This window comes from Sapajus apella, unplaced genomic scaffold, assembly GCF_009761245.1.
Source record: "Sapajus apella isolate SASKATOON/1434 unplaced genomic scaffold, GSC_monkey_1.0 scaffold87, whole genome shotgun sequence".
Classification (NCBI taxonomy): domain Eukaryota; kingdom Metazoa; phylum Chordata; class Mammalia; order Primates; family Cebidae; genus Sapajus; species Sapajus apella.
In genome coordinates, this window is record NW_022437027.1 from 8,355,854 (window position 1) to 8,373,561 (window position 17,708).

Sequence of the window (17,708 nt, forward strand, 5' to 3'; positions counted from 1 at the left end):
TGGCCTTCTAAACTTCTGGGATTACAGGTATGAGCCACCAAGTTCTGTCCTTTTTTTCTAATTTTTAAAGGTATAAGATTAGGTATGGTTTTGATGTTTTGTGATACAGGCATTTAAATACATGCATTTTCTTCTAAAACTACTTAAGTGGTGTCTCATAATTTGCATAGGTTTTACTTTTATTTTTATTCCTTTTGAATGCATTCTATTTTCCCTTGTGATTTCTCCTGTTACTTAAGGGTTATTTAGACATGCATTGTTTAAGTTCCAGGTATTTGAGAATGAGAATTTTCTAGATTTAGTTCATTTCCAAGATGCACCAAATTAACTTTTCTATGCTCTCTTTTAAGTTTCCTAAGCATATACATGCAGTCAGAGGCAGCCAGAAATGTTTATCTTTCGCCTTCTTGATTGCCTGCTGGATGCAAGCACAACCTCGGCCAGAAATGTTTGTTCTAATCGCATTCACTACCTAGGGCTCATAGAGCCAAGCAGTTGGTTCTAACCTGTTTGCCTGCCTTCAAGAAGCCATTTCCACTAGTAATTCTCATGGGTGTAAATATTACCCAACACTCCAAATAAAAAGATTGCTGATTCTCCATCTGTTGAGTTCTGACATAGGTATCATACTGACTTGGGGAAGAATAGGAGCAGCCTCGGCAAGAATGATACAGACTCTCACTGCTTTTTTCTGCAGTTCAGTATTTTTTCAAGTATAAAAACTTGTCCAGTTTTTCTATGCCTTCCTTAAATTGCAAAGCAATAGAGTGGCATGTTCAGTCAATTTTGCATCAGTGTATAATTGTTTTTCAGGGAGAGTATTTGTCAGTCTCCTCAGTCATAGCAAGAAGTCTTATATGACTTCAAATGTGTATATATGTTGCAACAAAACATATATAAGCAACAAATAATCTAAGTATCCCTTTTAGAAGGAAATTTGTAGTTATTTTCATAGAATAGTACATATTTTTGTTCCAACATGTCCTATGTGGAGATGAATTTTGAATTTTAGATGTCTACCTCATAAAAATAATGTGTATGTAAACTTTGCTGAAAATGTCTAATATAATAGAAAGCAACATGTTGTTGTATAAAAGGATATCACAGAAGAGATAGAAAACTTGAGGGCCAAACCTAAAGGTTAAAGAATTGAATCCAGATAACTTAAGTGCAAGAAAATATTGAAGATTGCATATACTCATAAAAATAGAAATTTATTCATTAGAGCACAAGGGTATTATCAAGATCAGTAAGAAATTGTAGGAAATGGGAACTAAAGAACAAAGAAAGATGAAATGTGGAAATTATACTCAATAGGCCACTAGTAATGATGTGTATACATTATTGAGAAACAATGACATAATGTTTCCAAGAAAAATAATATTGCTAAAAGCATGCATAGCCATATTTGATTCTGATCGTGCCATAATTAAAGACTATCAGAGACAGTTGACAATGACTGGGAAAGGCTAAAAAGAAGGATTTAGCTCAATCTAATGCTATCTAAGAAGAATAGATAGCATTTCCCTCAAAGACTTAAGATAGCTGCAATGTTGAAACAAATAAATATGTAAAGTGTTCAGGACTGAATTAAGGGAGAAGAGCAGAAAGCTTGGTACTTCTTAGAAGTTACCTGAGATAAGCTTACTGTATGACTTTTTTAGCTTCTCAAGGGAAATACATGTAAATATGCATAAAAATTTAGAGATGTTTAATAAAATGTTTGGCATCTTATATGTAGGTATTGGAAATGACACATTCCAAAGTGAAGAGAAAGTTATTGTTTAGTTATACTTGAATATGCATGCAGAAAATTCTAAAAATATTGTCTTGGTTGATTTCATTTACCATTATGAATCTGTAATATATAATATACAGAGGTAATTAGGAAACAAAAGTGTTATCTTTTGCACCAAATATGACAAACATCTGTATAGTATATTATTTAATATAATTTAAATCATACTATCTACTGAAGAGTGTGAGGGTGATGGTTTGACAGGCTTACAAAAGATTATTGAGAGATCTGAATAAAAAGCACATACACAATTGCTTAGAGCTATAATTACATCAGGAATGATTTCTACATAATATTAACTGAAGGATGCTTTTCTACTATAGCATAGATATTACACAAATATATTTAAATCTCTAAATTAACTAAACAAATATCAGCATGGATGAAAAGTGGGTTTTCCTAGACCATACATGTCATCATTAGTACTATTATTATTTCCTGTAAATGGCCACAATTGATTATAAAGTTCTCTCTCTCCAGTCCGAACTAAAACACTATTCACTGGATATGGAATTCCCAAAGAACTACTAAGTGATAATGGAGCCCAATTTACATCACGGAAGCTCCAAACCTTTCTTAGCTTAAATGCAGTGAAATACATTCATTTCCCACTACACAAGCTAGCCACTAATGGCCTCATCCAGCACTTTGGACAGTTGTTCATGTAAGCACTTTTGCTTAAATGTGAGGAGGCTGCACAGTGCAATAGCAGCTACCTAATGCTCAGTTGTCCTTCTGCTGTGCTGAGATGTTCACTTATCATTAGACAAACTTCCCACTCTGTGACTTCTGGTCAAAGAAAAGCACTCTCTTTTTTGATCTCGGAGAATCAGACATATCAACAAGATGTTTCAGAGCAAGGTAATTTGGAGAAAAAGGCATTAGGAAATGGGCCATAAGAACACATTTTCAAGCTGTTGCTTGGCTATTTGTTATTCCCAATGCCTATGGGAATATATGACTATGTCCTATTATAATGAAAATGAAGAAATAAATGAAGAGGTGCAAAAGAGATGCAAACAAAATAAATAATACATTCTGATAATAATGGATATTCACTTTCTTATCTGGTATTTCAGATATCAGTAAACTGTATGCGTAGTTTATATTTGAAATATCTTAACTCAACATGAGATAGAGGACAAGACTGCAAATGAAATTGGAAAAGATTATCTAGAAGCAAGAGTTTATAACCCAATAGTATATATTTTAAATATTTTGAAATAGTATGTATTTTTAAAATTTTGAAAATTTTGTTTTAATTTTTCCTTTGCATGCTTTTGTTTTTAAACAAAATGCATATACCAACTTAATGTAAGAAATTATGACTGCATTTAAGTTTTAAACAAGTAAATATGGATATGTTAAGGATAAAGACTAAATTAGATTTTAATTCTTAGGGCATTAATACCTATGACCTAATACTAGTGATTTCTTTAATTGCTCAGTAATCTTTGCCTTATTATTGAATTCGTTGCACTTCAAATACTTTATTTCCAAAGAAAGAAAAATACATATTGTCTTTGCCTGTTTTCTTATGTTGTTATTTTGTTATAAGAAAAAAAATGATATAGATCATTGAAAGGGTTTTACCTGAGAAATAAAGAGAATTTAAATAGGAAGAGAGAAAATCAAATTGTCTCTGTGTGCAGATTACATGATTGTATATTTAGAACATCCCATAGTCTCAGCCCAAAAGCTTCTTAAGCTGATAAGCAACTTAGGCAAAATTTCAGGATACAAAATCAATGTGCAAAAATCACAAGCATTCCTATACACCAATAATACACAAACAGAGAGCCAAATCATGAGGGAACTCCTATTCCCAATTGCTACAAAGAGAATAAAATGTCTAGGAATAAAACTTACAAGGAATGTAAATGACCTCTTCAAGAACTACAAACCACTGCTCAAGGAAATAAGAGAGGACACAAACAAATGGAAAAACATTCCATACTCATAGATAGGAAGAATCAATATCATGAAAATGGCCATACTGCCAGAAGTAAATTATAGATTCAATGCTATTCCCATCATGCTACCACTGATTTTCTTCACAGAATTATTAAAAACTACTTTAAATTTTATATGGAACCAAAAAACGAGCCTGTAGAGTCAAGACAATCCTGCGCAAAAATAACAAAGCTGTAGGCTTCACACTACCTGATTTCAAACTATACTACAAGCCTACAGTAATCAAAACAACTGGTAACAAAACAGATATATAGACAAATGGCACAGAACAGAGGACTCAGAAATAACCCCACACATCTGCAACCATCTGATCTTTGACAAACCTGACAAAAACAGGCAATGGGGAAAGAATTCTCTGTTTAATAAATGGTGTTGGGAAAACTGGCCAGACATATACAGAAAACTGAAACTGGACCCCTTTCTTACACCTTCTACAAAAATTAACTCAAGATGGAATAAAGACTTAAATGTAAGACCTAAATCCATACAAACTCTAGAAGAAAACCTTTGCAGGGACATGGATGAAGCTGGAAACCATCATTCTTAGCAAACTATGAAGCTAGAAACCATCATTCTCAGCAAACTAGCATAGGACCAGAAAACCAAACACTGCCTGGTCTTACTCATAAGTGGGAGTTGAACAATGAGAATATATGAGCACAGGGAGGGGAACATCACACACTGAGGCCTGTCAGGGGGTGAGGGAAAGGCAAGGAAGGGATAGCATTAGGAGAAATACCGAGTGTAGGTGGCAGGTTGATGGGTGCAGCCAACCACCACGGCACATAGGTATACATAGGTATACATATACCTATGTAAAAAACCTGCACATTCTGCAAATGTATCCCAGAGCTTAAAAAACGTTATAAGAAGTATAAAATAAATACGTTTATTTTAAATGGATTTTCTACATGTATAATGTTGCATTAAACTTGTATAAGTTAATAATTCATTCTTTTTATTTATTTATTTTTTAATGGAGTCTTTCTCTCTTGCCCAACCTGGAGTGCAGTGGCATGATCTCGACTCTCTGCAACCTCTGCCTCAGCCTCCTGAGTAGCTGGGACTATAGCTGTGTGCCACCAAGCCTGGCTAATTTCTATATTTATAGTACAGATGGAGGTTCACCATATTGGCCAGGCTGGTCTGGTACTCCTGACCTTGTGATTCACCATCCTCAGCCTCCCAAAGTGCTATGATTACAGGTATAAGCCACCATGCCCAGACTTTGTTTTTATTTCTTTAAAAGAAATTATAAGTCCTTCAATCAACTAAAAAGGAAGTAACGTTAGCTGAGGAACACTAACATGATATCAGATAGAAGAACAACCTGAGTTAAAGTAAGACAAATGGGAGATTTATTCTAACTTAGAAGATAATATTGGTTCTCATGAATACCAGGCAGAACACTCTAGTCCCCTAATTAAGCTCAAAGAAGGTAGACTGACAAAAATATAATAACTAAAATAAGTATTTGTTTTAGAGACATGGCCTACTCAGTTGATTTTTGATAAAGTGGATAGAATATTCTGCTAATCAGGATAAGGTAGATCAGGGATATTAGAACATCATGGCTCTTTGCAGAATCGTGAGGAGTAACCAAGTTTAAACATAGATGTTTCAACAGGACCTTGACTGTATAAGAATAAAAACTTATTACAAATCTTGTACGTAGGAACAGCCTACTTCTACTTCAGGTTTTTTCTTGTGTTTTGGTTTAATATAAGTTAATTATAACTTTGTCATTGATAAAAATGATCAACATCTTTATCTTTTTGGAAATAAAATTTTGACTGTATAACACTTAGTTGGTAATTTTTGTACTGTAAATAGTTGTTTGATTCTGAATAACCAGGCTGTGGTTGTTTCTCAGTAAAGAGGAGAGTATAGTTACATAGAAGAAATATGTCCTAGCATTTGATAACACAGTAGAGCAACTACTGTTAATTATTAGATATTTCAAAATAATTACAAGAGAAGCTTTGGAATGTTCCTAGCACAAATAAATGGTAAATGTTTTAGGTGATAAATATCTGAATTTCCCTGATTTAATCATTACACATTATCTGAGTATATCAAAATATCACATATGCCTTATAAGTATATATAACTGTTTATCAATAAAACAAACATTTGGATAGAAAAAATGTAGCAGACCTCTCCCTTTGATTTTGAAAATAATTTTTAAAGTATGAACAAAAAATTATTAACATGATCAATGACATTCAGATCATTGAAGTTTTACTGCCCACCATGTTTAAGACAAAAAGGATAGGAGTATACAAAAAGGAACGAGACATGTACGAGAAACTTGTTTTGTAAAATGAAGTTGGCAACTATTTGAGTTTTTCTTCTTTTTCTATGCTTCGCATTAGTTTATACAGCATTAGTATTGTTCAGTGTTTGAGCAGTTTTTTATTATAAACTTACAAATTATAATTTTACATATTAGGGTACATGGTGATATTGTGATATAGGTATACAATGTGGAAGGAATAAATCAAGCAAATTAACATATTAATCACCTCAAATACTTGTCATTTTTGTGGTGAGAAAATATTAAATTTATCTTTTAGCCATTTGAAATATACTGCACATTATTATTAAATGTGATCACCAAACTGTGCAATAAATATCAAAAAATTTATCCCTCCTAACTGAAACTCTACCGATATCTTCCCATTTCCCCACCTCCTAGCCTCTGGTAACCACCAATCTACTCTCTGCTTCTGACTTTGGTAGTTTTATATTCCACTTAATCATATGGTATTTGTCCTGTTCCTGGCTTATTTCACTTAGTATCATAAAGTTTTCAAAGAACCAGTACTCAAAAAAACTGGTTTCAGGAGTACATTTGATGAGATGTCAATTTTTCTCTATTATTATTGAACATATAGTTGATTATAATAAATTTCCCAATATTTGCTCATTAAATCAGTTTCAAATTCTTAGTATTATTTTAAAAATGAAGTTAATATAATTGATCGAAAGCAAATTATAAATTGAAAAACCATAAATTTATAAAATAAATTAGAAAAACGCAGCTATTAAAAGAAAACCTTAGAGATGCTGTGTCTGATTAATATTTTTATACTTTCAATCTGTGTACACTTTTGTGGCAGAGATTGCTAATTGTCCTACTGATATTCAATACACTTTTCTTCTATAGAAATAGCCATTATAATTGAATGTATGATAACCAACCATAACATTTTCAGTCTCTACTCTTGCCATGTAGGGTCACAGGACCAGTTCTGGCCAATGGTATATAAGAGTTGAAGTTTGCAACCTCTGAATCTTGCTCTCAAAAGAAAAGGAGCATACAATGTATTTTCTTCTTGTTTTACCCTTCCCACAGGCTACAGCCTGTGGATACTGACCAACTTCAAGCAAGATGATGACGTAAGAGCCTAGAGATGGCAGAACAAAAGGAATGAAAGCATTTTGTGTCCCTGACACCTCTAGGGCACCTTACCAACCCCAAACCACCTGCCTGAAGACTTTCATCACAAAGAAATGAATGTTTATATTGTTTCAGTCAATATACTTTATAATACCTTGTTACTGTGGCTTACACTACATCCTAATGTAACTTTTGATGAAGATACTCTGTAAAACATAAGAACTCCTTAATTTTCATGTTGTGAAGCATGTGATTTCTCATAAAGTTTCTAGGATGTTTGAGTATGTTTATTCTTGTGCTTTTTCCACAGTAGCTTAGTAAGGGTCAGCAGCATTTCAGAGCCACATTTACTGAGAGTTTGTTTCAGGCTAAAGATCTGATAACTGAGATATATGCTAAATATAATTATTACTTTGTAAAACAGAACTGATATGATAAAAATAATTTTTATGCTTGTCAAAAAATGTTTGCCACCCGTTAAGATATCAGACAGACAGTACTGACTAAAATTTTGTTAATTTGAAGAAACTTCCATGCATTTCTTCACCCCATTCTCTCTTCCATCTCTCTCAACAGCTTGCTGGGAGGTTTTATCATGTATTTGTACATTTACAAAATAAGAACTTTTGACAGCACAGGAGTTGCAGACAATGAAGAGTGTATTCTAAAGGCCTTTGCAGGATGCATAAGCCTCTTAATGGAAGAGCAAGATTTTTTCACTGTCATTCCACATTAGATATAGAAACACAGTTGGAATAAAACAGTGTAATATGATTTATTACTATAAAATAAATTATGGCATAGGTCTGAGAGGTGTTAATGTATTTCCATACAAAACTACTTATTTTGCTTCTGCTTTGACTTTCCGATTTCTTATAACGGTGTACTCTACAATTCCTTTCACTACCCCCTTTCTCTTTTAGTGCAGTATTCCACCAAACTTTTAAGTTATCTGTTGTTAAGTGAGAAATATTTAGTAGCATGAGAGACAGTCACTGTTTTTCTTCTTTTTTTTGATAACTAACCTTTATGTAAAAAGTCTCCTTTTCAAGGTTTTCATTTATTTTGATTGTAACTTGCCTTTGAAGCTCTTCACTTGCTTAATAATGTTAGCTCTCTTTGAGAAGTTAAACAAAAAATGTCGAGCAAAGGAGTCTATTTTTTGTTTGTTTCTGTTTTAAATAACTAAGGAGTTGGGTGGCTTTAGAAAACACTGTTTAAGTTTCTTAATAGTAAGATTCTTCTAAGCTTCACATATAATTTCCTTTTAGATTTTCCACTAGTACATGTGATGCTGCATAATACAAGAATTTGAAGCAGGATTTCTAATGGGTTAGATTGGATTGAAGCATGACAGGGACAGGTGTTGTCTCTCAGAACACTTCTGACAGGCTGCAGGCTCTGAGGCCAATACTGAGAGGGAATCAGGAGGGGGCTGCCCCCTGGTGGATTCCAGCAGAGAATTTCTAATTATATCTATTATTTCAAAAATAGATCTCTTCCACTCCCTGATGCTTACCAAATTTGAATCCTTGTGTGTTTCTGAAGCTGATAATATTAATTTTAATTTATAATACTGGTTCTGGTCCAGACAACTAAGAATTAATTTGGAAGTCCCCGCCCAAAGAGGACAGAGGATTTGGCTAGAAAAAATTTTCCTTCACTCAGACAGAAGAAAACACAGGAAAACAAATATAATCTAGCCAAAGCTATTCCTGCCTAAACATAGGTGTGTCTGAGACAAGTAAGCATGTGGTCTCATAAAAGGTTTCCGAATGGAAGTGCTGTGAATTGCATCATACATAAGCGAGTCAGCTAATTCCCCATAGCTCAAGACGTCCTCTCATTGATTTATGATGATTCTGCAGCATAGCCCACTAAATTGCTGAGGATGTGCAGTGAACTCGGAGAGCTTAAAGAATCTGCCTCATAGACAAACCTTATTTTTTTTTATAAAAATGTTTTCCACCCTCAAGATTCTACCTTTTTTTTTTTACCTGATTTTAAAATACATACCTGAGTTTCAAGTACAGTTTGAATCATTCAGTATGCACTTTTATTTTCATAAGCATCATTATTTAAAGAAACTACTAACCTTAAGGATGATTTCTTTGGGAAGAATTATTTTCCTATTCCATCCCCTTCTTCCTCCTTGACATTTTCTCTTTTACCCTTCCCCCAACATTCCTCCTAACTTCCTGTTTTTTCTCTTTAGAGAGCTAGCCTAATTGCCCTCTAGTTTTATTTAGAACAACTTCTGGCCTGGTCTGGTTTTCTCTAAGCCTATAAATGTAAATAGCTTTTAGTGCCAGTATATAAGTCTGTGACTGAATGTTATACAGCACATAATTCTCAAACCCCATACCTTCTCCCCAAATCTGTAGGAAATACACTATTTCTCTAATTGAAACAGTCCTACTAAATCAGTTTTTCAATTGTGACATGTTTTTATACATTCAAGGCTGGGAAACCTTACATTTAACTTAAAGAAGTAGAATGAACCATTAAAGCCACAGCTAAATTTACAAGTTTAATGATGGCATTTCAAAAATTTGGTAATATGAAATGAAAACATGGACTGAATAAAGGGTTTGATGATGAAAAAAACAATGGACTTCCTATTCCCTAAATTGGCACAAGTTAATATTTTAGCTTTATAAAATTATTCACATTTTTGCAGCTTTCTCCTGTTTCAGCTATTAATTAGTAGGAATAAAAATTACATCTACCTTTTGTACTCTTTCATATGGTGTATTTTATTAGTTTGAATGACTATTAACTAGGTAATGAAAATGCAAATTTCATCCTATATAGCATCTTTCAGCCCAGGATCTAAAAGTCCTGGCTGCTTTCTTTCTCCTAACTTAGCTTTGTGCCTTGAATGGCATCTACATGGATTTGAAAGCATTATTTTTGCCTTTACAAAACCCTGGAATCATCCCTTGCAATCACAGGATGCATACACTGTCTAAATAAGTCCCTGTTTTCTAAAGGAGATATTGCTTCAGGCTGTAGGATCTTCACATTGAATAAGGCACAAAGAGAAATGGACCCTAAGTCCAGGCCATTCTATTCATTCATTCATTTTCGAGAAGGACAGACAAGCCAGGAAAAGGAAGAATGAACACATAAGCAAGCATAGTACACTTGCTTTAGTTTCTGTTTAGGAGAGTACACACAGGATTACTTTCATAACATACACCTTTGTCTGGGACATAGCATTTAAAAACCTTGGTAACAAAAGAATAAGGCTTTTATTGTAAGCTTTTGTCAACATATCACAGTTAACCTGGCCTCCAGAAATATAAAGATATATACTCCAACAGGAACATTTTTTTTAACATTTGATATCATTTGTGTGAATAAGATTTATGTTGTTTGTTCAATTTCAAGTATAATACATACACTAAAGTAAGACACCAAAACTTTTCAAATTATGTAAAAGAAACATTGTTACACAATAGTAGCCTAACCTAGGTGCAGTGGCATGATGCTGCAGTCCTAGCTAAACTGGAGGCTGACATGGGAGTGTCAATTGAGCCTAGGAGTTTGAGGCTTCTCTCTAAAAAAAAATGAAACAAAACTCCGAAGACACCAGATATTCTATTAATATGGCAGAATACACAAAAATCAATGGTGGAAGAAAGTGGTATAAAGTCAAATAATGTTTACTTTAATTGCTCAAACATTGATATCTATCAAAGCACTCCTATTAACACAATAAAGATTAAATATATAAAATAAATTCTAAGATATTTTTATAAATATCTGTCAATTATATATTAATAACCATATGTCTTAGAACTCAACTAATTCTGCTCTTTAACAACTATATATCTTATAAATCAATCAATTCTGTATCTGACAAGTGGGGTGCCAAAAATTCCCCCAAACAAAATAAAATGTTATTCCCACATTTCATCTATTTGGGCTATCAAATTGATACCTTTGTGGGTTTGCATGATTTACATGTGACAGGCTCTCAGAAATTATATGACTGAGCAAGGTGGAGTTCTCATTCAATATGACTTCATTCAAGTAAAAAATAAAATCCAGTCCAGAGTATTAGTTATAATTCAAATAATTGTTCCTATTAGAGGAGTATTTATAGATAATATCAAATAGAGAGGTGTGCAGTTTCATCTAGATGAATCTAACTTTATTGTAAATATTACTATTAAATATATAGGACACATTTTGGATTGGGGGAGGGGCAGACAGAGACAAGAAACACTAAAATACACAAAGCTAATTTTCTTCAAAGTGAGGTCAGATACATTCACTATATATGATCAAACACTGAAATTATATTTAAAGACTACAATAACCTAATATATTAAAAATATAATTTAATTTTTAAAAGAAGATTTACATGTCATTCTTCAGGACTGTGTGTGTAAAGTCCATTCTTCTACTATGTTAAGAAAATCCTCACCAAATTTCTATGAAAGCACTAGACAAGTACTGTATTCACAAGTGGGCTTCTAGTAGATACCAAAAAGATATTTAAATCCATTTTAGCACATTAACAACAGGAAGTTGATTGTATGGAGTATCATTAAACAGTCACTAAAGAAATTTTGGATGCCCTGCCCATTATGAGTAGTGTTTGCACTACAAAAAAGAGGGAGAAGATGAGGATAGGATAGTATCAGATCAACCTTTGCTCTGATAGGGAAGGGAAGGAAAAGGTAGAAAAGGAAAGAAGCATTCCTCCTTGGAGGGCTAGTTCTAGAGCAGAAGGGGATGTCCAATGTCCTAGAAGTCTCACTGTTCATCATCAATACCAGCAAGGTAAGTCTCACTGTTCACCAGCAATAATAGCAAGGCAGCCCTTTGTTTCATTCTCCTCCTCCTGGGAGAAGAGATTGTGAAAATCTATCTTCTTTACTAGTTCCATTCTTAGCCACATTAATTGTATAACATCACATTTATCGTGGTGATTTGTCTTAAATATGTTTAAATTGTAGGACTTCACTACCTACCTTACTCTTCTACCTTCCATTCTAAATATATGTGAAAAACAATGTGTTAAAATTAAAATACCTAGGTTGACATTTATTTTAGATCATAATCTAATGGAAAGAACTAAATTTACCTTTCTGTCCGAAACAGCCAAAACCCATACAAAATATATAATTAATAGTTTACAATGCTTTGGACATCAGAAAATGAAGGACGGTGATTCCTGAATGTTGATCATTCAATTAGACACAAATGATCTGAGACATACAAGTGTACCCCCTTAATGTCTTAGAGAGTTTCCAGACCATGGCACAAGGTGGAGGAACTGAGGTGAATGAAGTCCAGAGCACACCTTGAGTTGAGGAGATGGACTTAAAATTTTGAAAGAACAAAGTGCTTAGAGTTTATAGGATGGAATACTGGAAAGAAAAAAATCTGTACACAGAAAGAAATCCAGAGATTTGTAGACCGGCCCATTGACTGAAGTCAGCCGTGTACTGATCAGCACATACATTTAAGGATGCTACCTGAGTTTAGGGAAAGAACCACTAGAGATTATTAGATGTAACAGTGCCCAGCTCACACGCAGAGAGAGGAATAGCGCCTGCTGCCATTGGTCTGATTGGAAAATTTTAAAATAGATAAGGCAAGATACAGAAGATCTTGTCTCAGAAGTGGAGAATAGACCCAGTCTGAGCTTTGCTCCACTCTCACCTACCAAAGCATAAATGCAAGACTCAAAAAATGTTTGAATTATTTCTAAGTAATTTGACGGCATTCTAGAACAAAGGTCAAGAATATTTATAAAAATAAAACTTATCCAGTATCTTAAAAGGAAAACTTGACAATGCCTGCTGTTCAGTCAAAGATTACTGGGTATACAAAGAAAAAGGAAAATAAGAGTCATGGAGAAGAAGAAAAATCAATCAATTGAAACTGTCTTAGAACTAACAGATATGAAAAGTATTATACAAAGACATAAAAACTTATTATAACTCTATCCCATATGTTCAAAAATTGAAGTAGAGACATTGACATTGAAGATATAACAAAAAAAAAAAAAAACAAATAGAAATTTTAGAGCTGTCTACAATGTCTGGAATGAGAAATACACTTGATGTGATGCCAGGTTTTGAAGACTTAAATTAGATTTTCTGCTCTAATATTCATAAGCTATAACAATTTTTTTAAACCTTAGTTTGCTTCTCTGTAAAAGAGGGCTAATAAGTCATAGTTAAATATATTGCTGCAAAGATTGAAATGATACGATGACAGAATTAGATGTTAAGGTATAATATTTGGCATGGTTTCTGGCACACTGTATGCATACAATAATTTTGAATGTATTATGTTACTTCTCTTCTCAGATTCATTTCTGGTTTCCTAATACTTGAGGAATAAAATCCAAACTCTCCATTTTGACATTCAAGATCTATACAATCTGGCTTTAGTCTTTTGTCCAGTCTGTTTTCTATGTTAATGTAGCTAAATTCTAGTCAAACTAAAATTTACAATTCTTTTTATATATCTATTACAATTCTCTGCCTCTGCCTTACTGTCTGCTACGTGCTGACTTGCGGTCCGCTCACTCTTATGTTGACATGCTAACCCCTTGTATCTCACAATGTGAGCATATTTGGAGACAAATATAACTGGGTTAAAACAAGGCCATTAGTGTTTGATCTAATCCAAGATAACTGGTGTTCCTATCAGAATCATAAAAATGTGGACATAGGCATATACGAAGGGAAGGCAATGTGAAGACAATCTTCTACAAGCCAAAGAGAGAGGCCTGGAATAGGTCTCTCCCTCATGGCCTTCAGAAGGAACCAATCCTGCCAACACCTTGTTCTCAAAATTCTAAACTCCAGAACCGTGAGAAAGTAAACTTCTATTGCGTAAGCCGCTCTATCTGTAGAGTTTGGTTATGACAGTGCCAGCAATATAATACACTGCCTATTCACCCCTTGCCTTTTATCTGCATGCCCTTATACATATATGCAAACCATAAACTTCCAAAATTTCAGTAGTTTGTCAATTTCTTCATCAGGGTGTATAACTTGTTTCGCCAAAATGAAATCTCTTCATCTTCAGGAATGTTACTGCAGCATAATCTATATTCTTATGGCACTTAATTTATATGCACGTGAATTACTGTTCCTTAGTTAGATGCCCTATCATTTTTATTGAACCAATAAGAACTCTAGGTCATCTAGGTGGTAGATTTCTTAGGTGGTAGAATCTGTTTCTAGTTTATTTTTATATTCACTACAGAATATAGCTGTTCTATGTATATGATAATGTCTCTTTATTATTTTTTAATTTTTTTTTCCCATGTTATTGCATTTTAGGTTTTGGGGTACATGTGAAGAACATGCAAAATTGGTGCATAGGAACACACGTGGCAGTGTGATTTGCTGACTTCCTCCCCATCACCTACATCTGGCATTTCTCCCCTTGCTATTTCTCCCCAGCTTCCCACCCCCCACCGTCCCTCCCCTATTTCCCCCAACTGACCCCAGTGTGTAGTGCTCCCCTCCCTGTGTCCATGTGTTCTCATTGTTCAACACCCGCCTATGAGTGAGAACATGCGGTGTTTGATCTTCTGCTTTTCTGTCAGTTTGCTGAGAATGATGGTTTCCAGGTTCATCCATGTCCCTGCAAAGGACCCAAACTCATCGTTTTTGATGGCTGCATAATATTCCATGATGTATATGTGCCACATTTTCCCTATCCAGTCTATTAAGATATTCTTTATGAGTTTAAGCTTAAGTCATATGTCAACAGAAAATTCAGGCAGGCATATCTGTGTATGTGTTCGTATAATTTTTATTGTGTCCCCTTTACTATGGAGTTCATGGTAAACTCTGTGAACACAAGGGACTTCATCAGTGTGATGAAAGTGTTGGTTCAGCTTTTGAAAACATCTATACTCTTCTTAGGCCATTAAGGGTTGTTTCCTATATATGTTATAGATAATATATTTTTCTAATAAATTTGAAAGGAAAAATAATTAGCAATTTTGTATTCTGGTCCTAATTGCACTTCTATTAATGAGGCTAACAACTTTAGGAATATCTGCTTCTAGTCAGTGACCCTGCCATCTTGCCGAGGGCAAACATTCTAGTGCCTTCCCTGCTATACAATTTATGAGATGATACTTCATCTCCTCTCAAAAACTCTACATTTTATCTCCTGAAACACTGCCACCACCCTCATATTTACTCGTTGCTATGCCTTGTCTTTACTTTTTTTAAATTCTAGAGGTGACTTATTTGTATTTCTTCTCCCAGGAATCAACAGAGAAAGCTAACAGTAGCAATCCTTAATTATTTTACATAATCAAATCTGAGTGGACAGGAAGAAAGAGATTCAAGATTCACCTTGAATCACCTGCTCGAGGAAAACTTTCCCTACCTTGAAACATGTAGAATTCTTGTCTTTATGCTTTCACTCTATTCTGCTATGGGGGTCTAAAATATAACTCCTGTAACACTTAATAACGGTTAACAGGTAAATTTTCACGTTTCACCTCCCCATATTAATTCAAAACCCAGTAGTAGCAGGAAAAAATGTCTCATTAATTTTTTCTATGTGTGTCTCCAGTATATACAACAATAGCTAACAAAGAGTAGGCTCTTTTCACATAGGTGTCCACTAGCACCTCATAGGTTAAAAGATTCCAACAGATGACAGGATGTTGTATTACATATTACTTATTTTCTTCTCCTCCTCCTTTTTTTCTTCCTCATTCTCTTCTTTTGCCTTCCCCTCCCTTTTTATTTTTATTATTGTCATTGTTATTTCTTTATTTATTTTGGTCGTCTATTTCAAGAAAAGTTTATCTGATCATGATGGCAGCAGCAGCAGTAGTTTCTTTCTTTCCTTCACCTTCTCCTCCTCATTCTTTATCAACATAAATTATGATCATTACAATTAGATTTTGTTGCTATTGTTATTGTCTATTGATGTTATTATTCTCTATCACAAAATCCCAATGCAACTTTACATCTAAACTTTTCAATTATAAGTAATACCAGTGTCTTCAGTGCAGTATATTAGAAAGTCAAAGATTTATTTTTATGAAACCCATGGTACCTTTCAACAAATCAAAATAAGGCTCACCAGAATTCCCTGCCCTTTATCCAAGATTACTTGGCCTCCGGCAAAAGTCATTTCCTTGTGGTTCATCCAAACCTCAGCTATCTCAGGAGGTGGTTTCTCACTTTCTAATTTACAGATTGTGATTTTATTGACATTTAGGAGGGTTGCAATGGGCAGGTAAAAAGTCCCTGAGGGGGTTACAATTTTAGGATTAATCTTCTCTGTATAATTACATACTTTCCATTGCAGAATATTTTATGGTTATTTGGAAAATGTAAATTGGTGTCTTTTTCATAAGAAAGCCACTGTGATCAGGATTCAGGAAAGAAATATAGTGACATCACTGGGAGCTACTGGCCACAGGACCTGGGAAGCTTGGGCTTAAAGTCAGGCTAATCTGAAGAATTGGATGATGTCTTTGAGACTAATGATAATACATTATCATGCTCAGGGAGAGAAGCATTCCAGAGGAAATAGTTCAAAGTTGTAAACACAATTGGGTAAGTTCCACAAAAATACATTCAGTAAAAGTTCTAAACAAAAATTACAGGTGGACATTAATAGAGCAGACTTGAACTGGAGAACCAACAAGTACAAAACGTGGGATAATTCAGGATGTCAGTTACCTTATAATAACAGGACAGGGGCTTAAGCCCAGTTACTGGTAACTATGACATATATTCAAGGTAGGACCAGTAATAAAATATTACTGTTGATGATAAAGTGGCTACTGTCACAGTGTTTCCTTAACTTCCCTTCACTTCTTTTACTTGATTCACCATTGCTCAAAATGAAAATCTGATACGTTAAGTTTACCTTAGGATAACAAGGAAGTGAGGATGTAAGCTGCTAGAGTAAAATGATTGCATGGTAGCCAGCAGAAAAATCAAGATTTGACTCAGGTTTACCAGCTCCCTTTTGATAATGGCTGTTGGTGCTTTGCCTGGATTCCCTTTACGAAGCCAATACGTCTATCACCTATTGGTTATGAGTATGCCCGCGGCTCATAGAAGTTATCTCACCACAAAGTGCTGAGAATGTAAACACTCCCTGGAGAAGACAAAACCCAGCAATTACTGACTGATTCAGGATAAGATACGACAGCCTCGAAGCCACTTACTTCAAGCCAGGACAGCTCTGTGGTGCCATTCACACTCCAGAGCTCCCCATGGGATCACCCTTGTCTAGATTCAATGAAACCATATTTTTGCCTAGCTCTTTGGCCTGCCTCATCTTGCTTCGATTTATTTCCTTAAAGCTTTTCACGGAGAGCACTCCAGGAGTGTTTGTACAAAATTACTTATCTCAGGCTCTACCTCTCAGGAAGCTGACCTAAGACCCTGCTCTACAGATGTTTATTTACCAAATTTAAAAATTGAGGTATGCATTGGATTCTGAACTAAGAGATGAAATGAGCCCTTGTTCTACCAGTTCTTGCTATGTGACCTCTCTGAGCCTTAGTCT